Below are 23737 nucleotides of genomic sequence, written 5' to 3'. Positions count from 1 at the left end.
GGTGATGCGTCCAGAACGGGGTGCAAATGAGATAATCCAGGCTGTGAAGATTAGGATCAGAGGACGAGAGAATTTGAAACTAAATGTGTCTGATATAGATTGGCTTCACCAGTCAAATCTTATGTAATTAAAGGAGTGTCTGATTGTACTTTTTCCCCAATTTTATGTAATACCCCGTAATTATAAAGGTTGATAAGTGAATAATTTATATAATTCAAATAATTGAATAGTAATAATCACATTTATAATAATAGTTGTTATGGGACGGTAATTAAGTGAATAAAATAAGTAAGCAATATTAGTATAGTAATAGCAATATAATAATATTAAATAATAATAATAATAATAATAATAATAATAATAATAATAATAATAATAATAATAATAATAATAATAATAATAATAATAATAATAATAATAATAATAATAATAATAATAATAATAATAATAATAATAATAATAATAATAATAATAATAATAATAATAATAATAATAATAATAATAATAATAATAATAATAATAATAATAATAATAATAATAATAATAATAATAATAATAATAATAATAATAATAATAATAATAATAATAATAATAATAATAATAATAATAATAATAATAATAATAATAATAATAATAATAATAATAATAATAATAATAATAATAATAATAATAATAATAATAAAAATAATATGGTAATTAAAAATTTTTCCTAATTGATTTCCATATAACCTTAACCTATCTATATAAATAGATGACAACCTACAACAATGGACTTATTTCATCATAAAATACAAATAATTCAAATAAGAGAATACAGAAGGAAGGATTAGCTGGGAGATCGTCACAAGGTAATTTTCTAATCGTCTCATAACATACTCGACTTAAGACTAATATAACTCGTTAAATAGACAACCGTTGACCGACCCGAGACCATCACCTTGACCGTGGGACACCAGGGATTTACCAGACCCACTATTGACCACCTTTGATCGACGGTAAGGGGTTGTTTTCTAGGTGTTTTCGTAGATGGTTTGAAGGGGTTGTAATATGGTTTTACACGGGTTTTGAACCTTTTAATAGACTCGACTTGACCTGGGTATGGTTGGGTTCAGACTTGTTGGTTGGGACGACCATGTTGGAAGGGTCTTAGTGGCTGTAGGTGGCGGTTTGTGGAGGTGGTGGCCGGAAATTCGTGAAGACAGGGGAGGAGGGATGTTTGTTATTGCTGTCGATATTGGGTTGTGTCGTGAGAGGTTGTGGCTGGTGGTGGGACCACCGTGGGTCAAGGGATACCACGGTGGTGGCCACGGGTTATCACTGGTGGTGGTAAGGGTGGTATATGGGTGTTGTGTTTGGTTTGTGGTCGGGTTTCGTGGGTAGGTTGTGCGGGTGTTGTTATGGGTGTCGTGAACAGGGCAAGGCAGCTAGGGCATGGTGGCTAGTCGTGGCTGGGTTGATGGTGGTGTTGGGTATGATGGGGGACAATGGTGACCTCTAGTAGTGGTAGTGGTTGTAAGTCAAACGTGAACTTGTATGTCGGGTTTTCGGTAGTTAGTGTTGCTTGTGGCTGATTAGGGCGTGAGCTTGTAGGATGATGGTGGTGCTTTGGCTGGTGGTTGTGGCTTGTTGGGGTAGCTAGGTTAGATGGTGTCGATGGTGGCTTGAGGAGTTGGGATTTAGCGGGTTAATGAAGGGTTGTCAAACACGGTTTTTGCGTGTAGTATGTGGTTTGTGTTTGGGGTTGTGTTTTCACGGGGAGTTCAAGTGTATGGTAGTAGTTAACTTGTTTATTTGCAAGACGGGATTTTACGTAATAATAATTTGTACGGAAATTAATTAAGATAATTAAATTATAATTGAATAATTAATAATTAATAATTAAGTTATACATATTATTTATAATTGTTAGGTGAAGGTATTGTGAGGAGCTATTTTATGGGATTGCGTGATTGGAGTGCTTGCTTTCGAGCTAGGGATAAATCCTACTCAACTCTTACTCGATAATATTTGGTTTATTGGATGGCTTATATTAAAGTGAATTGATCATATGAGAATTGTGTTGGTTGATATCATTGAAATTGTTGTAAGGGAGAATTATATTGTATATGTTGGTTATATAGTGGTGGAGTATTGTTTTGATTTTAACAGATTTATTCTGGCAGACATTACTTATAGTAATGTGGAGTGGTTGAACAGATTTATTCTGGCAGACGATATTTATCGTGTTTACTCGAGGCAGGCCCCAGATTGGTCTGTAGGCCATCTGGTGGATATTACTCAACTATATGTTGAGGCAGACATTACCTTTTTGGTAATGTAATGTGTGTTTACTCGCCTTCGGGTTGAGGCTGCCTCGGCCAGGGATTAGCGGGATGATTAGTGTGACGAGTAGAACTTGGCTTAATTGTGCTAAGTAAAAGGGAGGAGCACGTTGTCAGGGGGTGGTGCAATATAAAAAGAAAATTGGATTGTTATCGTATGTTTATGTTGTTAGTATTTATTCCTACTCAACCTTGCGGTTGACTGTGTATTCGTGAACACCTGCGGTGAACCGTTTTATGGGGAGCAGATTTGACAGGTACTAAAGATTAGTTGACTCGTGAGCATTGGGATGAGAGCTGGACTTGGACCATAGTTAAAGTCTAGATCACATGGAACAATTATATCACTTTATTCATTTCCGCTGCGAGTTGTAAGTATTTTTTATTAAGGTTTAATTGGTCAAGTTGTAATAAACATGTAATTGTTAAGTTTTAAATTTAAAGTACTTTGGTGAGTTGGACTTTGTTATTCACTACCTCGGAAAACCGAGATGGTAACAGTCCTATTTATTTGGGAGTGTCTAGCTAAAGGCTCCTGAATAAATGGGGGTGTTACAAAGTGGTATCAGAGCAAAATGATCCTCAGGCCTAACCAATGAACTTAATAATGAATATAGGATGTGTCTAATAAAATGAACCCAGGTAGAAATTGTTAGGTGCCCCCTTAAGCTTGGGATGAGTTAGGGCCCCCTCACACCAAACTTCTGGCCCTCTAAGTCTTGAACCGGACACATCGAGATAAATTGAACGGGTGGGGTAGTTAGGAAGTATTTTTGTGTCTTAAGGGTCAAATGTTGCCATAAGATAGAATTTATAATTTCGTTGCAAGATGTGAATTGAAGTAAGTAATGTATTGGGATTTATAAGAGATGCATATTGAGAGGTAGTAGATGGTGAATAACTTGATTGGGAGCATGACATTATGAATAAATTGTGAATATTATTGGGTGGATTTTGAATTGTGAAAATGATTGAGAATTTCAATTGTTTTATTTTGAGCATGAAGTTGTAAATCTTATTGGGAGAAGTAATTGTTTGACTTGGATGCTTTCACATGTTTAAATGGTGTGTTAATGTGTACTATAATTTATATGTCTAGAGATATGCGGACTTTGTGACCCCGAAACCATGTTTGTTTTTGTATGTCTTGGTCTTTTGCTTAAGTAACGAGGTTACGAGGACGTAACCCTTATTTTAGGGGGATGGGAAGCAAAAACCTTGTGTTTGGGGACATTTAGGATGATCGACGTTAGTAAGAAGGAGGTTTGTTATGTTTGCTTGTTGTTTAATTGGACTAATGAACCGTTTTAGGAAGGTTGGGGCGGCGTGGTTGGATGCCGTGATGAGCCATGAATCACATTTTGTTTGTTATTGTGAGGATGTTAGTTTAAAAACCTTATGTCGAATTCCTTAGGAGAAGCTTAGATTTTGTTTTCTTTTCTTTTCTTTTAGAACTATGCCTCCAGAGAAGACCGTACCCACTACCATGTTACAAGACGAAGTAGACCGTTTGATTGCTATGAATGAGGCCCTAACTGATGCACTTAAGGGTAAGGGATCAACCCAGGATTCTTCTAAAGTGAGTGTTAACATTGCAAGGCATAATCGAACACAGTATGATGGGTTAGGTGAACCATCTTTACTAGGGGAGTGGCATAGGGAGTTTGACAATCGTTTTGAGTTACTAAACCGGAGATGCAAGTTGATCAAGCTGCTTATTATTTGAGAGGAAAGACAAGATTGTGGTGGACCCGTAGTAAGGAAGTCTTGAGGGAAGCTTGGAGGAAGAGTGGTGAACCTTTTATCTCATGGAAGGGTTTTAAGGGGACTATGAGGGACGTGTTTGTACCAGAGCATATTAGGAGTAGGATGAGGGCTGAGTTTGATTCTTTCAAAATGACAGATGGGATGACTGTGAAGACCTATCACAATAGATTTATGGAATTGGCTGAGTATGTATCCGATTTGAACTTTAGTGAGGAGATTTTAGCGATGAGATTTGAGAAGGGATTTACCACTAACATTAAGAAGAGGCTGGCAGCTGGACAACCTAGTAGCATAGATGATGTTTACCAGAGAGCTGGGCACGCTGAGAGGATTGCTGATATGTTAAAGGAGGAGAAGAAGGAGAAGGAAGAGAATAAAGGAAAGGGAGAAAAAAGGAAGAATGAGGCAGTTAGTGAGAGTGCAGAGGGGAGAAAAAACCAGACTACCAACCAGTTTCAATCTTATTTCTCAAGTGGTGCGTTTTATGGAGGAGTAGGCCGTGGTACGGAGGGGAGGTCTAGTGCTGGTACAAAGGCTGGAGTGATTTGCCACAAGTGTGGAGGATTTGGACATAGGAGGTTTGAGTGTAAAACTAGAGTGGTTGAACAGGGGAGAGGTTCTGGAAATGGGAATCAGAATGGAGGTTATCATACACCTAGGTCAGGCTATGGGAGCAATCAACAATCAGGAGGTTGGAGTAACCAAAGGAGTTTGAACAACTACTTTAATCAAAATCGTAACAACCATGGTGATCAAAGCAATGGTGGGAAGTCAACAGCTACTACCATGCAGGAGAGTGGAGGAAAGAAGACCTAGATATTAGGAGGTTTAGGAAGTTATATTTCATTTTATTTTATTTTATTTTGTTTGAGTAGAGGAATTTAATTTATGGTACCTTAATAACAATTGTTTATAAACTTCGGGACGAAGTTTATTCTTAGGAGGGTAGAATGTGACACCTCATATTTTGAGTACTTTGTGATAGATTTTCGTGTTACGTTTAAATTCATGGTTATATATTTTGAGATTTAATTCGTAATACATTTTGAGTAATTGAATTGTTGCAATTAATGATGGTTGAAGTGGTAACCTTGTATTACGAGCTTTATATGATTGGTATGTTAGTATTTCTGGGTGAACTTCGGGACGATGTTCATTTTAAGGAGGGAAGACTGTAATACCCCGTAATTATAAAGGTTGATAAGTGAATAATTTATATAATTCAAATAATTGATTAGTAATAATCGCATTTATAGTAATAGTTGTTATGGGACGGTAATTAAGTGAATAAAATAAGTAAGCAAAGACGGAGTTGAGCTTGGGTATTGGACCGTGTATTACTTGGTGGTGTGCTCGGGAACTACTCGAATAATTTTAGTATAGTAATAACAATATAATAATAATAATAATAATAATAATAATAATAATAATAATAATAATAATAATAATAATAATAATAATAATAATAATAAAAATAATAATAATAAGGATTATATAAATGATTGAATACAAGGATGGAAAGGAGTAATACGTAAACAAATGAGACACTTTAATAAGAAATATTTGTTTCGTTACTTAAAAACGTAAAAACACAGGTTTAATATCAAACTTTTAACTAAAATAATTAAAAAAAATATAAACAAAATGTATGTGTCAACAAGTTTGGAACCTCCGACTAACCACTACCTCGCGTAAGGCTCAAATGCCACAATAGCAAGGTGATCATATGCTACTCTTTGAATCATTAGTTATTAAGTTATAAAAGATGAATCATGGTCAAAGGAAAGATCTCTAATGTACAAATATCAAGGTATGGTTCCACAAATATAGCACACAATCGCACGCAATCTTTAATTTTTTTTTTTAAAAAAATATTTGTTATTATTATTCAATTAATTGATTACTGTTAAATTCCTAAATTACCCTTTAACACTATTTTTTTTGAAATTTAAAATTTGATGGGAATGAAGCAAAATATATAAGTAAATTACAATAATATCCCGGGTGTCTCTCAAATTGAGTAACACCCGTTGTGGCTATCTCATTTTCCATTCAAATAAGAGAATAGAGAAGGAAGGATTAGCTGGGAGATCGTCACAAGGTAATTTTCTAATCGTCTCATAACATACTCGCCTTAAGACTAATATAACTTGTTAAATAGACAACCGTTGTCCGACCCGAGACCATCGTTTTGACCGTGGGACACCAGGGATTTACCGGACCCACTGTTGACCACCTTTAACCGACGGTAAGGGGTTGTTTTCTGGGTGTTTTCGTTGGTGGTTTGAAGGGGTTGTAATATGGTTTTACACGGGTTTTGAACCCTTTAACAGACTCGACTTGACATGGGTATGGTTGGGTTGAGACCTGGTGGTTGGGATGACTATGGTGGAAGGGTCTTGGTGGCCGTAGGTGTCGGTTTGTGGAGGTGGTGGCCGGAAATTCCTGAAAACAGGGGAGGAGGGATGTTTGTTATTGATGTCGATATTTGGTTGTGTCGTGAGACGTTGTTGCTGGTGGTGAGACCACCGTGGGTCAAGGGAGATCACGGTGGTGGCACGGGTTGTCACTGCTGGTGGTAAGGGTGGTATATGGGTGTTGTGTTTGGTTTGTGGTCGGGTTTCGTGGCTGTGTTGTGCGGGTGTTGTTATGGGTGTCGTGAACAGGTCAAGGCAGCTAGGGCATGGTGGCTAGTCGTGGCTGGGTTGATGGTGGTGCTGGGTATGATGGGGGACGATGGTGAAGTCTAGTGGTGGTAGTGGTTGTAAGTCAAACGTGAATTTGTATGTCGGGTTTTCGGTAGTTGGTGATGCTTGTGGCTGATTAGGGCGTGAGCTTGTAGGATGGTGGTGGTGCTTTGGCTGGTGGTTGTGGGTTGTTGGGGTGCGTCAGGTTGAAGGCTAGGCGTAGCTAGGTTGGATGGTGTCGATGGTTTCTTAAGGAGTCGGGATTTAGTGAGTTAAGGCAGGGTTGTCAAACACGGTTTTTGCGTGTAGTACGTGGTTTGTGTTTGGGGTTGTGTTTTCACGGGAAGTTCAAGTGTATGGTAGTAGTTAACTTGTTTATTTGCAAGACGGGATTTTACGTAATAATAATTCGTACGGAAATTAATTAAGATAATTAAATTATAATTGAATAATTAATAATTAATAATTAAGTTATACATATTATTTATAATTGTTAGGTGACGGTATTGTGAGGAGCTATTTAATTGGATTGCGTGATTGGAGTGCTTGCTTTCGAGGTAGGGATAAATCTTACTCAACTCTTACTCGATAATATTTGGTTTATTGGATGGCTTATATTAAAGTGAATTGATCATATGAGAATTGTGTTGGTTGATATCATTGAAATTGTTGTAAGGGAGAATTATATTGTATATGTTGGTTATATTGTGGTGGAGTATTGTTGTGATATTAACAGATTTATTCTGGCAGACATTACTTATAGTAATGTGGAGTGGTTGAACTGATTTATTCTAGCAGACGATATTTATCGTGTTTACTCGAGGCAGACCCTAGATTGGTCTGCAGGCCATCTGGTGGATATTACTCAACTATATGTTGAGGCAGACATTACCTTTTTGGTAATGTAGTGTGTGTTTACTCACCTTCGGGTTGAGGCTGCCCCGGGCAGGGATTGGCGGGATGATTAGTGTGACGAGTAGAACTTGGCTTAATTGTGCTAAGTAAAAGGGAGAAGCACGTTGTGAGGGAGTGGTGCAATGTAAAAAGAAAATTGGATTGTTATCGTATGTTTTTGTTGTTAGTATTTATTCCTACTCAACCTCGCGGTAAAATGTGTATTCGTGAACACTTGCGGTGAACCGTTTTATGGGGAACAGATTTGACAGGTACTAAAGATTAGCTGACTCGGGAGCATTGGGATGAGAGCTCGACTTGGACCATAGTTAAAGTCTAGATCACATGGAACAATTATATCACTTTATTCATTTCCGTTGCGAGTTGTAATTATTTTATATTAAGTTTTAATTGGTTAAGTTGTAATAACATGTAATTGTTAAGTTTTAAGTTTAAAGTACTTTGGCGAGTTGGACTTTGTTATTCACTACCTCGGGAAACCGAGATGGTAACAGTCCCATTTATTTGGGAATGTCTACCTAAAGGCTCTTGGATAAATGGGGTGTTACATTTTTTATGATATATATATATATATATATATATATATATATATATATATATATATATATATATATATATATATATATATATATATATATACTCACATTTCATCAAAAAAATATAAATGTCTATTTCCTTCATTTCCACATAATCTCTAATTACATGGTATTTCCTTTTAATGTGTTTAGATTTGTTACTAGACTTCGGCTCTTTGGCTTGAAAAATAGCTCCAATGTTATCACAATATAGAGTGATCGGATCTTTGGCGGAATGGACTACTCCTAGTCCCTCCATGAATTGCCGAATCCAAACACCTTCCTTTACAGTTTCAGACGCTGCAAGGTACTCAGCCTCTGTTGTAGAATCCGTGGTAATGCTTTGCTTGAAGCTCTTCCAGTAAACAGCTCCTCCATTTAGCATAAACACATAGCCGGATTGGGATTTTATATCACCCCGATCGGTTTGGGAACTTGCGTCCGTGTAACCTCTTACATGCAACTCAGTTTCTCCTCCAAACACTAAGAACGAATCCTTAGTCCTTCTCAAGTACTTAAGGATCTTCTTTACGGCAATCCAGTGACTCTCACCAGCCTTGGCTTGATAACGACTTGTCATGCTCAAGGCATACGCAACGCCGGGACGAGTCCAAATCATAGCATACATGATAGACCCAACAACGGAAGCATAAGGGACGGTCTTCATGTGTTCAATCTCCTTAGGGTTAGAGGGAGACTGTGACTTGCTCAAAGTAATCCCTTGGCCCATAGGTAGAAATCCTCTCTTGGAGTCTTTCATATTGAACCGGTCAAGAACTTTGTCAGTATAAGCTTCTTGACTCAATGCTAGTATCCTCTTGGACGTATCTCTATAGATCCGGATACCCAAGATTCTTTGTGCCCCTCCCAAGTCCTTCATCTGGAAGTGATTCCCTAGCCACTCCTTAATGGAAGTGAGCGATGGAATATGTCATCCACATATAGGACAAGTAATGCAACCTTACACCCACTAAACCTCATGTATTAACATAGTTCTTCAACACTTCTAGTGAATCCATATTGTTTAATAACATGATCAAAACGATGATTCAACTACGAGATGCTTGCTTTAGACCATAGATGGACTTCTTGAGCTTACACACCTTCTTAGGGTTAGTCTATCCACAAAACCTTCAGGTTGTATCATGTACACTTCCTCTTCTAGAATCCCATTCAAGAAGGCGGTTTTGACTTCCATTTGCCAAATCTCATAATCATGAAAGGCGGCAACCTCTAAGATTATCCTAATGGACCGAAGCATTGTGACTGGAGCGAAGGTTTCGTCATAGTGTAAACCATGAACTTGGGTGAAACCTTTTACCACCAATCTGGCTTTGTAAACATCTATATGTTTATCCACGTCGCGCTTAATTTTATATATCCATCTACACTGAAGGGATCGCACTCCCTGAGGTAAATCCACCAAGTCTCATACTTGGTTCTCGTACATGGAATCCATTTCGGATCGCATGGCTTCTAGCAAAAGCGAGGAGTCGGGACTAGACATGGCCGATTTGTAGGTAGTGGGTTCGTCACTTTCCAAAAGTAACAAAACACCATCCTCTTCGATGTTACCAAGGTAGCAGTCAAGTGGATTAGAAATCCTACTGGACTTTCTAGGAATGATAACCGTCTCAAAGGAGGAGGGAATGTTATCCTCCACATTCTCCTCTACCTCATTCTCGGTTTGTGGCTCTCGAACTTCGTCAAGTTAAAATTTTCTCCCAATCTGTCTTCTAGAAATAAACTCCTTTTCTAGGAAGACAGCATCACGAGCCACAAACACTTTGTTCTCGTGTTTATTGTAGAAGTAATAGCCACGTGTTTCCCTTGGGTATTCTACAAAAAGACATTTATCAAACCTGGGTGCAAGCTTATTGTCAGACTTGATCTTGACATATGCTTCGCAACCCCAAATGCGAATGAATGACAAATAAGGGACTTTCCCTGTCCTTATCTCACATGGACTCTTATCGGCCGCTTTAGTCGGGCTTCGATTTAGTGAAAATATTGTAGACAAGATGGCAAAACCCCAAAATGAATCATGAAGCTCGGTAAGACTCATCATAGACCGAACCATATCTAATAAAGTTCGATTTATACTTTCGGCTACACCATTTAATTGTGGTGTGCTAGGAGGAGTCCCTTGTGATACTATACCACAATGTTTTAGGTGTGAATCAAATTCTGAATTTAGGTATTCACCACCAAGATCGGATCGTAGGGTCTTAATATTTTTATCCAATTGGTTCTCTACTTCATTCTGAAACTCCTTGAACTTGTCAAAAGCTTCACTTTTATTCTTAATCAAGTAGATATAACCATATCTACTCAAGTCATCAGTAAAGGTAATGAAGTAGTGAAAACCTCCTCTAGCAGTGATGGTTAATGGTCCACACACATCCGTATTTATGAGAGCCAAAACCTCACTAGCTCGTGTCCCTTTTCCCGCAAAAGGGGCACGATTTATCTTGCCTAAAAGACAAGACTCGCATATACCATAAGATTCGAAATCAAATGGTTTGAGCACTTTAGATGAAGCAAGTCTCTTAATGTGTCTTTCGTTTATGTGACTGGTCGGACTCACTTGGAGATTTAGTTTTCGGTTACTTGTCGTTAAGAGCACCTAGACCAAAACAATATTTATAACATCACAAACAACTCTACTATTAGAAAAGAGGCAAGTAAAGGTCGGGTCCCAAGGGACGGGTATTGACGTAGGATTTTCAATTGCAAGTAGCGGTGTCTAGGGGTGTCACTATTTGGGGTTGAGATGAGAAGATCACTAAACTAAATAGCAATAAAAGTAAACAAGCAAGATGATTAAAAAGAGATGTAAACAATTTGTTAAAAGCACTAGGGTGTCATGGGGTCATAAGGGATTCATGGGAATTGATCATACAAACATATTCTCAAATTATAAGCAAGCAATTATTGTTGGGATGGATCGAGTTGGTTCATATCTTACAATCCTAGGAAGGTTTGGGTCCCGGAGCCGAATCGATTAGATTGTACAACACCTACAAGTCGACTTAATCCTCCCTACTCAACTATATGTATGGTCTAATGAGACTCGAGTCGGTTTATGTCTTACAAGTCTCATTGAAAAGGTAAGTGATGGGTAAAAAATGCAAGGATTCATAGGCTCGCATTTCATCAAACATAACATGTGCATAAGTTGAGATCACAACAAGCAAGCAAATAAACTATGAAAACATATTAAATTACGCATGAATCATCCCCCATGTTGGTTTCCCCTAATTACCCATTAACCCTAGTTAAGGAAACTACTCACTCATTATCAAGTTTAACATGTTAACAAGGTTGTCAATCACATTAACAAAGCAAAACATGATGAATAAATGAAGATGATTAACAATAATTAAAAAACAATTAAGAGAATTATACCTGCTAATGATTCCAAAATAAAGTAAAGAATAATAGAAGTACTTGATGAATGATTGGAAGGTTGTCAATCTCCCAATAATAACCCAAATAATCTTCAATTACCCAAAATAAAAGATGAACAGAAGAGAAATTAACGAAATGAGATTTGTATTAAGACTTGATTAGAAGTTGATTACAAGATTAAGAAGAGATTAGAATGATATAAAATACACTAAGGATTGATAAGAAGAACATGATTCATCTAATTAGACTAATGGGGTATTTATAGTGGGGATTAGGTACACAAATTAGGGTTTACTAAGGGTTTAAATGACGATTAAGTCCTTGAGGAATCGCTCCTCTCAGAAAAGATGCGAGTCTCCTTTTTGCCGGTCTTTCATAAAGATGCGCATCTTTCATGGAGGGAAGAAAAGGTCGTGTGAGCCTGTAAGAGAATTCGAGCGTCCGAGGTGTCAGGACGGGCGGATTTCCTGGAGGATGGACGGGCGTCTTCATGGCTGGACGAGCGGATTGTTGCATGGTTGGACGGGCGTCTTGATGGCAAAGACGCTCGGATTCCTCACGTCTTGGACGAGCGTCTTGCCTAGTTGGACGGGCGGATTTCGTCACAGCTTTCTTTTCTTCTTCCAATAATCCCCCGGGATTTAGTCGGGGATGCAAGGATTTCTTCATCATTGCCCATCTACTATAATATGTACAAAGGACTTCTAGTCTTGTCTTCTCTTCCATGCTTGGTCATTAGATTCGATCAATTTAGCTGCATTTTGCCATGAAAATGCAAGGTTTGCACTCCTCTCCTACCAAGGAAACAAAACCTCAAAGAATATGCAAAACAAAGGACTAAAGATAGTAAATGACCCGAATATGCACTAAAAAGCATAGGAACGAGGCTAATCCGGGGACTAAATATGCTCAAATAATGGTCACATCAAATATCCCCAAACCGAACCTTTGCTCGTCTCGAGTAAAGAGGTGACGAAAACTAGGACCGTTATTTAAACTAACCTAATAGCATAGCCGATATGAGACAATTAGCGGGTCTCACTCCGCCCCTTCAACTCACAACAAGACAACCATGAGTTAGGATGCCTTCTTGCAAGGCAAGGTGGGTCTTGCCAAAATGGCGACACATCCAATCATTAAAGCACACAAAATCAAGTAATGGATGCATCTACAAAAGAATAGCCACTTTCCTCATCTAAGTGGGGAAATTATCTACAAGGGAAGCAATTCAAGGGTACACACTCCTTCATAGATGCAATTTCTTCAAACTACTAAGCCTAGAAGGATACCAATAAATCACCTCCAAGTCGTGTCAAGCTAGGGTACCTTTGTCCTTAATCGTTAAATGCTTTTGTCAAGAATAGACTCCCTATGGTGTTATAAACACTGGAGGATCGCGGAATTCCCCTTCTTTCCTAGACAAGAAGAAGGGTCGTCCCCTCTCTACCATGCACAAAAATGGATACGATGGATAAAGGGATCGATAGTATTTGAGTTTCATTTGGGAGTTTGCTTTTGTTGTTGTTTTTCCCCCCAATTTCTTGTGGCATATAACATTTGAGAACACTTTCTTTTGCCATTTCTTTTGATTTTTGGCATTTCAATACTTGACAACTTTCAACTTTTGCATTTTCTTTTGAACATTTTCAAAGTCACCCCAATTAGTAACGAGGGTTCCTTGTATTTGAAGCATAGGAGTTTTCATTTTTGTTGCTCCTCTTTTCTTTTGATGCATTTTGCAAACTTTTTCTTTTCTTTTCTTTTCATTTCTTGAACTCAAATTTTTGAACAATTTTTTTTTGTGCCCATTCCCTTTGATGACAAAATGTATGGTAGAACATGGATGAATGATGGTTGCATGGTTTCAAGGGTCACCTTGGAATAAACGGTAGCCAAAGAATTATCACACCACAAGGTACTCTTGACTAGGCCTTAATCCATGGGTCAAAGGATACTAGCATGGCACATCCAAGGGTGTTTTACAAGTATTCTAACAAGCAAAGTCTTAAGAAGAAAAAGCATCTACTAGGGCCTATATACACTTGTCAAGCTTCCCAAGTAGACGGTTTCACAAAATTTTTCTAACATGCAAACTACATTCTATAATGCAACTAACATTTATACATCCTAATGCATATAATTCTATCAACTAGTATGCCAAATAATCTAAATGCAATCCTAAATTCACATTGTTTATACCGCATCAATTAAAATAAAGCCAAATACTCATTAACATAAAGAGGAAAAAGGAGATTGGAAAGATCATACCATGCGGTCTTCAATATCCTCATGTCTCGGATGTGGCGTAGTCGATCAATGTGAACAAGGATGAACAAAAACAATATATGCAAAGCAATATATACAAGACTACACTACAAATGAAATGAACATGTTTTTGATTTTTTTTCAAGTTTTTAAATTTTTATGGTTTTTTCGAAATTTTTGATTTTTTTGTATTTTTGAATAAAAGTCAAAGTTAGAATTTCCCATCCCCACACTAGTATGGGCATTGTCCTCAATGGCCAATAAGATAGGAAATTATGCAAGCATGATGCATGATTTCTAAACTAAATGCAAGCTATGCTAAGCTACACTAGAATGATGCATGGGGTTTTGTTATGGCGGAGAGCAAAATTTAGATTACCTCCCGATGCATATGCATGGACTTCCCCAAACCAAAATAGACATTATTTCAAACGTCTTAAATTTCGGGGTAGTTCATGCACATAGAATGCAATGCATGAAACTACAAATTGTCATTTTGGATTTTACAAGTTGGGAACAATAAAATGAACACCTTAATGAAGCCAAGATGTTAGTCCTCCATGTTGCTAGGACTTCTCAAACAAATGATCAAAATACAATAAAGAAAATAAAAGAAGTAGACAACCATAAGAGGGCTGAAAGAATGTAGGAGCCTCCAAGGTTTCCTAATCCTCCATCATATGATCATTATCATCATCTTCTTCCATAGAAGTGGAATCATCTCCACTCCCGCTTTCACTTCCTTGTTCTTCCTCACTTTCTTTTTCCTCTTCTTGAGCTTCTTCTTCTTCAACATTCTCTTGAACCTCTTCTTGTTCTTCATCTTCTTCATCAACACCCTCATCAACAATCTCCTCTCCACCCGGTCTTCCACCACTAGAGGTGCTAGGAAAGAAAACTTCCCTATCCGCCCAACTAGGCAAAGGACATGATGGATCAAGAAGTCCTTGCCTAGCTAGATGTAGGAGTGGCGGATATTGGGCCTTGTAAGCATCCACTCTATCATTGTGAGCTTGCTTGTGCATTTCCCTCATGAGTAGCGTCAAGTAATCATTTCCTACCTCGACATCCTTGGGTTTGAACTCGTGATACTCAAATGGGTAGGGTGGTGTGACAATGGAGGATGAGGTCTCATTAATCTTGCCTCTTTGTTGTTGAATAATGTACTCGGTCTCCTCGGAGAGTGGAAGACGGTAGTTTGGCCGGTGAACACTCAATCGACATATCTTTGAAGGCAAAGTGAAGGATCTAGCTTCATTGGTTAACCACCCATATTTGGTGTCAAGAGGAGCATGCTTGACCCACTTAAACATCATGGTGTCCATATCAATGAGATGACCTCATTTAACCGCCACATAAGTTTTGTCTTTGTTGAAATTTGGGTTAAAGTGCTTGGCCAAAAAGGTAACTAGTCATCCATTCACAATAAAAGAGGTGCCCTCTTTACCACAATCGACATTAAGCCATCGTTCAACCAAAAGCCTTAGAGTATTATATGGCTTAGTATATTCCCTTCCTATGTTCAAGGACGACTCAAGAAGAACAAAATCGAGCTTTGTAAGATGATTAGTGCCATTTCTTGCTATCAAAGTATTCCCAATGACCTTATGCCACACTCTAATACCCAGATGGTGGACTAATAGAGCACGACAATCATGAAAGCGCACAAATTTCTTTCCGGAAATTACCTCCCAAAGAGGAGCGGGGTCATACTTGTCGGGGATCTTTTCATACTACGGGTATCACTAAGGCCTAAAATCTTACTAAATTCACCAAAAGTGATGCGTCTATTGACATTTGCAAGACGAAACTCGATGTGGGTTCTAGTTTCCACCCTTGTAACTTTCAAGGAACTAAAAAATTCCAATGTGAGGGAGGGGTATGTCAATTCTTTCATAGTAAACAATTTACCCAATCCCATAGCCTCAAAGAAGGTTTTGGTTTGTTCAAGAACACCCAACTTTGTCAAGGCATCTTCACAAATGAATTTTGTAGGCATAATGGTCTTCTTAGCAAAGAGAACAAATTTATCCCTATGAGAGTCGGAAGTGAAAATTACCTCCTGATAATTAAATAATTGCTTAATGACCGGAGTTGTTGATGTTGTAGCTTCATACGGGGACCTTGTTAAACCTCCAATATTGCCTCATAAACAACCAATGCCTTTGACAATTGTTTTGCTTGAAGAGTTTGTTGCCTTTTTGAAAGTGTCTTCTTTGGGGGTGCCTTGTTGCCTCATTTAGTTCTTGCCATTGTTGATTACACCAAAAAAAGATTGAAATCTTCAATTTTAGTTATGCACAAATCGATGTAAGATGAAAGAATGTTGCTTTGTATCTTAAAACTCGACTCAAAGGTTGAAGATTTTGGTGTTTGAATGAATTGTTGTTGTAAAAGGAGTGATTAATTTTTGTTGTGAGGAAGTTTGGATTTGATTTTGTTGAATTTGATTGAGGAAATCTTGTTTTTGTTGATGTAGAGGATGAGGGTTTTATGGGGTTTTTGGGTTTTGGGTAGTGTTTGAATGTAGAAGAAATAAAAATGAATGAGGGGAAGGGGTTTTAAAAGACCCGTTAATTTTGAAATAGCAGCAGGGACGAGCGGATTCAGGACTGGGACGCTCGGATTCTGCATGTTTTGCTTCAGGAAATGACGCTACAGGACGAGCGTCTTTGTGCAAAGACGGGCGGATTCTTCAATATGAGACGAACGGATTCTTTGAAAGACGCTCGGATTCTATTACAGGGTGATTCCTTATAATTCAACAGCAGAAAGATGAGCGTCTTCTCTGTAAGACGAGCGTCTTGCATCAGACGAGCGGATTCTCATTTGGGACGCTCGGATTCTTTGACAGAACATTTTTTTCGAATTCCACAGCTCAGCCAGACGGGCGTCTGGTGACATAGGACGCTCGGATTCTTTAGGACGAGCGGATTCTCTCATGAGACGCTCGGATTCTTCCTTGTCCACACGGATTCAGGTCCATCCGTGGGTACTGCATAACCCGTATCATTTTCATTCTTCAATGCTCGTGTTTTTCATTCTAGGGGCACTACAAAGGCGTGAATAGCCTAGGCAATTGCTATCCCCACACTAAGTCAAAGCACTACACATCAATAAAATCATAAGTCCCTCCCTCACTTCTCTCAAAATGATGAATATCTTGATCAAGGTACAAAAATATAAATCCACAAATGACAAAAATGCAATGTAAAAATTGAAATGCAAGTTAGGGAGTTAGAATATTTACAAATGGTGGTTTAGGGAGGACTCCACCAAACTCTCATTCAATGTGAGATGTCAAGGGGGCATGTTCAAGGTGTTGTTGATGTTACTCAACACCTTGAAGAAGTAGTCGAAAGCTTGTTCATTCTCATGATGGAGGTCCTCAATAGACGTTTGCACTTGTTGTTCTCCATGATGGTCTTGGTTCATAGCATTACCAATATAGGGATTGAATATCCCTTCGAACTCATCATCCCAAAGACCGCAAACTTCGTCTACTTGATCATTAAAAATCTCTTGAGTTGATAGAGACAACTCTCCTTCTTTCTTGTTTTGGCTAATGAGGCCATCTTCTTCACTTGTCATGGGTGAGCTTTTCAAGCTCTCTTTGTTGGTATTCTCTTGCTCTTTGAATGGAGCATCATCAACTTTCTTTTTCCATTGGAATTCCGACTTCTTCCTATCATCCTTCCAGCTATAGTGATCAACCATGAAGCATGGTTCATGCAAACGGGCAGCTCTCATGGTCTTGTCAAGATTGAAAGTTATACTCTCGTCTCCCACTTCTAGAGTAAGCTCTCCGTGCTTCACATCTACCACCGCACCCGCGGTGTGCAAGAAAGGTCTACCTAGAATGATCGGAATATTGGAGTCTTCTTCCATGTCAACGATGACAAAGTCCACCGGGATGAAAAATTTCCCAACTCTCACGGGAACATCTTCCCATATCCCTAACAGTGTCTTCGTCGATCTATCGGCCATTTGGAGTGTGATTTTGGTACATTTAAGCTCTCCCATCCCTAAACTTTTACTAACCGAATACGGCATAACACTCACGCTTGCTCCTAGATCACACAAAGCCTTGTTGATCGTGGTGTCGCCAATGGTACACGGTATTGAGAAGCTTCTCGGGTCTTTAAGTTTCAGAGGTGAACTCCCTTGAAGGATTGCACTACTCACCTTAGTGAAGGCGATAGTTTCAAGCTTCCGGATCGACTTCTTTTTCGTAAGGATGTCCTTCATGTAGTTTTCATAGGCCGGTACGTGATTGATTAATTCCATGAAAGGAATCGAGAATTCCAAATTCTTCACAATTTCCATAAATTTTCCAAGTTGGTCATCAAACTTAGGTTTAGCTTGACGACTTGGGAATGGAAGTCTAATCACAATGGGCTCCTTCTCCTTGGCCTTCTCTTCACTTTTCTTTGAAACTTCTTCTTTTGTTGGTTCTCCTTCCTTAGAGTTTTGCACAACTTCTTCTTTGTCACTAGCTTCCACAACTTCATCCTCAACTTGCTTTTTGGTCCTTCATACCTCGTACCACTCCTCAAGTGAATGGCACTAACCGTTTCATGTCTTGGGGGATTACCTTGAGGTGGTAATTGCCCCTTTTGCCTTTGAGAGTTTGAAGATGCTAGTTGGGTCAATTGAGTTTCCAACATTTTCGTGTGGGCTAGGATGTTGTTGATGGTGATGTCCTTTGCTTGGCTATCTTTTTGCATTTGAGTGAAAAATTCTTGTTGATTCTTTTGCATTTGGAGGACCGCTTTTTGAACATCAAAACCATGGTCATTTTATTGATTGTATGGAGTTTGATTTTGGTAACCTTGGTTTTGGTTGAAAAATGGTCTTTGATTTTGGTTTCTCATGGGAGGTGGGTTGTATGTTGGTTGGGGGTTTTGAACATTTTGGCTTATGTATGAGAGATTTGGGTGGAGTTTGATGTTTTCATTGTAATAATTGGAATAATGGGTACCACTCTTGTATGCTTGAAAAGCATTCACTTGTTTATTTGTTTCCCTACATTCACTTTCTTCATGTCCCAAAGTTCCACAATTCTCACATATCCCACTTGGGATTGATGAAGATGCTACCATGGCATTAACATGATGCTTTGGTGATTTTGAGGCTTCTTCAAGTTTAGCCATAGCCTTCTCAAACTTCAAGTTAATGGTATCAATATGAGCACTTAGTTGAGCACCCAATTGAGTAATAGAGTCCAATTCATGCTTTCCTCCTCTAGTAGCCTTGCGAGGTCTACTATATTGTGAGTTATAGACCGATATTTCCTCAAACTTGTTCCAAGTTTGATTATCGTCAACTTCGGTGAACATACCATTTGATCCCATGTTGAGAATGTTTCTTGAGTCTTCATAAAGACCATTCCAAAATTTTTGTACCAAGAACAACTTGCTAAGTCCATGATGGGGACACGAGCGACAAATTCCTTTGAATCGCTCCCAAGCTTCATACAAAGATTCTTCATCCCTTTGCTTAAAACCCGTAATTTGAGCTCTTAGCATGTTAGTTGATACGTGCATATTCTATACACTTTATCTGCGGTTTTGGCACGTATTTCCATGCATAATTCGTAGCTTAAGGCTGCTATTTCTCCCGAAACGGTTTACTTTGCATTTTCTATGATTTATTGTAGGAATGCGTGGAAGTAGGCTAAATCAAGCCAAATTCGTCCTCCGGAAGCAAGTTCAAGGAAGCCAAGAGGAAGGAGAGTTCATTCACTCACCTTGGGATGCGTGCGAGGAGTGAAGAGTTGATTGGAAGCAACAAGGAGCCTTTGCACAAGCATTTTGATCGATCTACTAAGCCTTTGGTCGATCGACCACCGGAGCTCAGGCGAAGCTCTTGTTCGAGTAATTAGTCGATCGACCGTGCTGACCAGTCGATCGACCTGATTTCGAGCTGATATTTATTTCTCCGTGTTAGACTTTTAAAAGCCCAACTTGTAATTAACTTTCAGTATCTTTTTATCAGTAGAATGCAGCAACTTTTAGGTTATGCTTTTCATTCTGGAAAAACTTAGTTTTCAGATCTAGCTTGAGACGGAAACATTTGATTCGAATGCTTTTTTCTTGATATTCAATTAGTAAGCTTTTTATGCAATTCTTCCTTTTCTTATTTTCACTTGTTATTTTGATTCTTGTTTCATCAATTAATTTCAGCAATTGATTTCTCCCCCTTTGTGTTAGTTAGATTCCATTATGTCAAAGTTGTTCTTTATTATTAATTTCGCAATTAGTGTAGTTATTATTATGCGTAGGTAATTCCTTTGATTGGGAATAAGGTGAGCCATGGTATTAAATTAGGATTGTTGTGTAGCCTGAGTTCTTCCGTATTGGTCTTGTTATCTTTTGATAGATTTCTTTGCTAGATTGAAAGATTGGTAATTTGATTTATCGCTAGATTTAGAATTTCTCTTGAGTGAAAGCTTTGATAAATTCTAGGGAATTATTAGACCGTGAGGTTATTTGAGCTTTGATCGAAAGACTAGCATTTTTTCCCTGAGACCGTATTATGAGACCTCTGTTTGACTTGGTGACTGTTATTTGCCATGGTGAACCGAAGTTCCCGATCCTCTTTTTATCTTGTTAAGAATATTCATTTTTGCAATTAGCCTGTTAGTCAACCATTTTCGAAACCCCCAATTAATCGTTACTTTTATAGACTGAATAATAGCAAACAAAATCAACCTTGTCTCTCTGTGGTTCGACCCTTACTATCACTAGCTATAGTTTTAGTTTGGAATTATAAATTTAACTTTGGTACTAAACGACGGTATCAAATTTTGGCGCCGTTGCCGGGGAGACGGTGTAATTCTGTTTGCTTTATTTTAGTTTATTTTTCTTGTCTCAAGGAACTTTTGTTCCTTGAGGCCGTTGCTTACCTTTGCTTCTAGTTTTGCTTTTGCACAGTTAGAAGACAGGTTTTTGAGAGGAAGACTTGAGTACTCTCACTTTGGAAATTATGGCTACGATATATGATAATTTTCAGCCAAAGGAGCACCACCTTCCAAAGGGGCGCCAGTTACCTACTCCTACTACCGGTAAATCGAGTTTCTTTCCTCTTATATTGATTTAGTGGAACGAAACCAGTTCGCGGGTCTGCCAGATGAAGACCCCTTGAAACATATGGAAATTTTCACGGACTATTGTTGTTCAATACCTATACCGGAGGGGGTAACTCAAGATGAAGTAAAGGGGTTTATGTTCTTATACTCCTTGAAGGATTCGGCGCGAGATTGGTATCGCTACCTCGATAGAGTAGCAGCTGGAGTCACTGATTGGACATCTTTAGCACTAGCCTTCTACAAGAAGTACTTCCCGCTTTCAAAGACTGATGCCTTGAAGGGTAAAATCACGAGTTTTCAGCAAGGAGCCGACGAAGATTTTTGTGAAGCATGGGGACGTTTCAAAAGTTTGGTCAGAGCTGTCCCTCATCATGGTTTCCAGCAATGGTATCTTTGCAATCTATTTTACAATGCTTTATATGATGATTATAAGGTCATCTTGGATGCAGCTGCTAATGGCAGGTTTCAAAATAATACCGGTCAAAGTAAAGGTTGGAACACCATTGAGGAGATGGCAGTCCATAAAGCTGAGTTTGGAAGTTCACGTGGTAAGTCACGAAAGCAAAGTGAAGACATGACTGCTGTTGTGACACTTATAACTTCCATTTCTACCCGTCTCGAGAAACTCGAGATTTCTGAAGCTTTCAAGGAGAAAGTCGAGATTCCTGTTCAAAACTCTGATGAGATCGAGAAGTTGAGAGAGATGGTCCAACTCCTTTTGGTTCAAGTGGCGAATATGGAAGCAGCCGGGATTGAGTCCTCACGGAATTTTGTGAAACAATTGGAGAATATGGAGGCTAAGCAAGCCGCTAATTCTTCAATTAAATGTGAAGGGCCGGTTGAGACGATCAATGCCATCAATCTCAGAAGTGGCCTTTCTTATGAAAGTCCCGACAAGCCAAAGGAAGACTCGGGAAATGATGAAGAAGCTCGTTTGAATTTCGATGCAAAACGAGTCGAATGCCGATCTTGTTAGTCGATCGACCAACATTCCCGATCGATCGATCAATTGTCGAACAAAATAGTTTCGGTCAGAAACTATTCACACCTAGCACATCCAGTCGATCGACCAACATCCTCAGTCGATCGACTGAGATACCTGATGACGTTAATTCTGGACAGGACCTGTTCACGCCTTGACTTGCTTGGTCGATCGACCATCCATACCGTCGATCGATGGATCACGAGCGAGGATGCAAATCCGTCAACTAGTTTGCATGATTCCTCACTCATTGATGATTTGACGGGGGTTTTAAACCTACGGAAGCCGAAGGTTACCGATCCTACGGCGTGTTGCGATCCGTATCGAGCGTTTGAAGGCTACCAAGTGGAGCGTAAGTTTGGTAAGTTTACGGAGATGGTCCAGAATCTCGAGGTAACGGTTCCTTTCACTGATTTAATTACCCAGGTACCCTCTTACGCTAAATTTATGAAAGATATTTTGAATCGTAAGAGAAATTTTCATGATGATGGTAATGTTGCGTTTGTGGAGGAATGTAATGCTCTTTCACAAGTTAATGTGCCACCTAAACTAAAGGACCCGGGTAGTTTTTCAATTCCATGCACTATAGGTAACCACGTAATTGGAAAGGCCCTTTGTGACTTAGGGGCCAGTGTTAGTGTCATGCCGTATTCTGTTTGCGAAAGGTTAAACATTGGTAGACTTAACCGTTCAAATGGCAAATAGATCGACTCAGAGACCTATAGGTGTTCTAGAGGATGTACCCGTTCGAGTGGGTAAGTTTTTTATTCCTGTCGATTTCGTTGTTTTGGACATTGAGAGGATAGTCGGATACCTATTATTTTAGGCAGACCGTTCTTACATACAACTGGGTTTGTGATAGATGTCAAACGCGGAACCATCACCTTAGAGGTAGGGGATGACACCATTGAGTTGATCTTGCTCACAAAGCAACCGAACTCGCCGATGAGGATACGTGTTATTCCATTGATATTGTTGTGAGGGTTGTTACTTGTAATTGGAGGGAATCCTTAGCCAAGGATCCCTTAGCGATCTAACCCATTCGGACGAGTGTGCGGGTAATACTGGTGGTGAATGCCGAGGAGCCGATGCTTTGGTTGCTTCAATGGAGAGCTACGAGCTCAATGAAGAAGAAGATGAGATGCTTTTGAGCCTGGCCAACGATAATTTTTTGAACACTTGCTACACCATTGAAGCGATTCTGTCTATCTTTGCGAGAGGTAAAGGTACCGGAGCGTAAGCCACTTCCTCCTAATCTTAAGTATGTTCTTCTAGATGATACGGAGCAGTACCCAGCTATTGTTAGCTCTAAGCTCAATGATGACCGGTATCTGCTTTGATGTGTGTACTTAAGAAAAAGGGGAAGGCTTTGGGTTACTCTTTGGATGACATTAAGGGCATCAGCCCGATGTCCGTATGCACAGGATAGAGTTGGAAGAAGGCCACAAGCCTTATAGACATGGTCAACGCAAGTTGAACCCAAAGATGCAGGAAGTTGTTATGGCCGAGGTGATGAAACTACTTGATGCAGGTATTATTTATACAGATTGGCAACTCAAGTGGGTTAGCCCGATTCAGGTGGTCCCGAAGAAAGGAGGGACTACCGTGGTTAAAAATGATAAAAATGAATTAATACCAACTCGAGTAGTGACAGGGTGGCGGATGTGCATTGATTATAGACAGTTGAATGCCGCCACCAAGAAAAACCATTTCCCCCTCCCTTT

At 38.9% G+C, this 23737-nt stretch overlaps 2 non-coding genes across 2 annotated transcripts; one reads left to right on the top strand and one right to left on the bottom strand.

The window, feature by feature from the left end:
- The first annotated feature begins 19362 nt into the window (after nt 1–19362).
- On the top strand, nt 19363–19469 carry LOC141644548 (small nucleolar RNA R71). The gene has a single exon (XR_012544161.1). It is a non-coding gene; the product is annotated as a small nucleolar RNA R71 (small nucleolar RNA).
- Nucleotides 19470–21300: 1831 nt separating this feature from the next.
- Nucleotides 21301–21409, bottom strand: LOC141645022 (small nucleolar RNA R71). The gene has a single exon (XR_012544618.1). It is a non-coding gene; the product is annotated as a small nucleolar RNA R71 (small nucleolar RNA).
- Between the last annotated feature and the right edge of the window lie 2328 nt (nt 21410–23737).

This window comes from Silene latifolia, chromosome 2 (assembly GCF_048544455.1).
Source record: "Silene latifolia isolate original U9 population chromosome 2, ASM4854445v1, whole genome shotgun sequence".
Taxonomy (NCBI): Eukaryota; Viridiplantae; Streptophyta; class Magnoliopsida; order Caryophyllales; family Caryophyllaceae; genus Silene; species Silene latifolia.
Note: the sequence above shows the minus strand (reverse complement) of the source record. Positions and strands in the feature narration are given on the sequence as shown.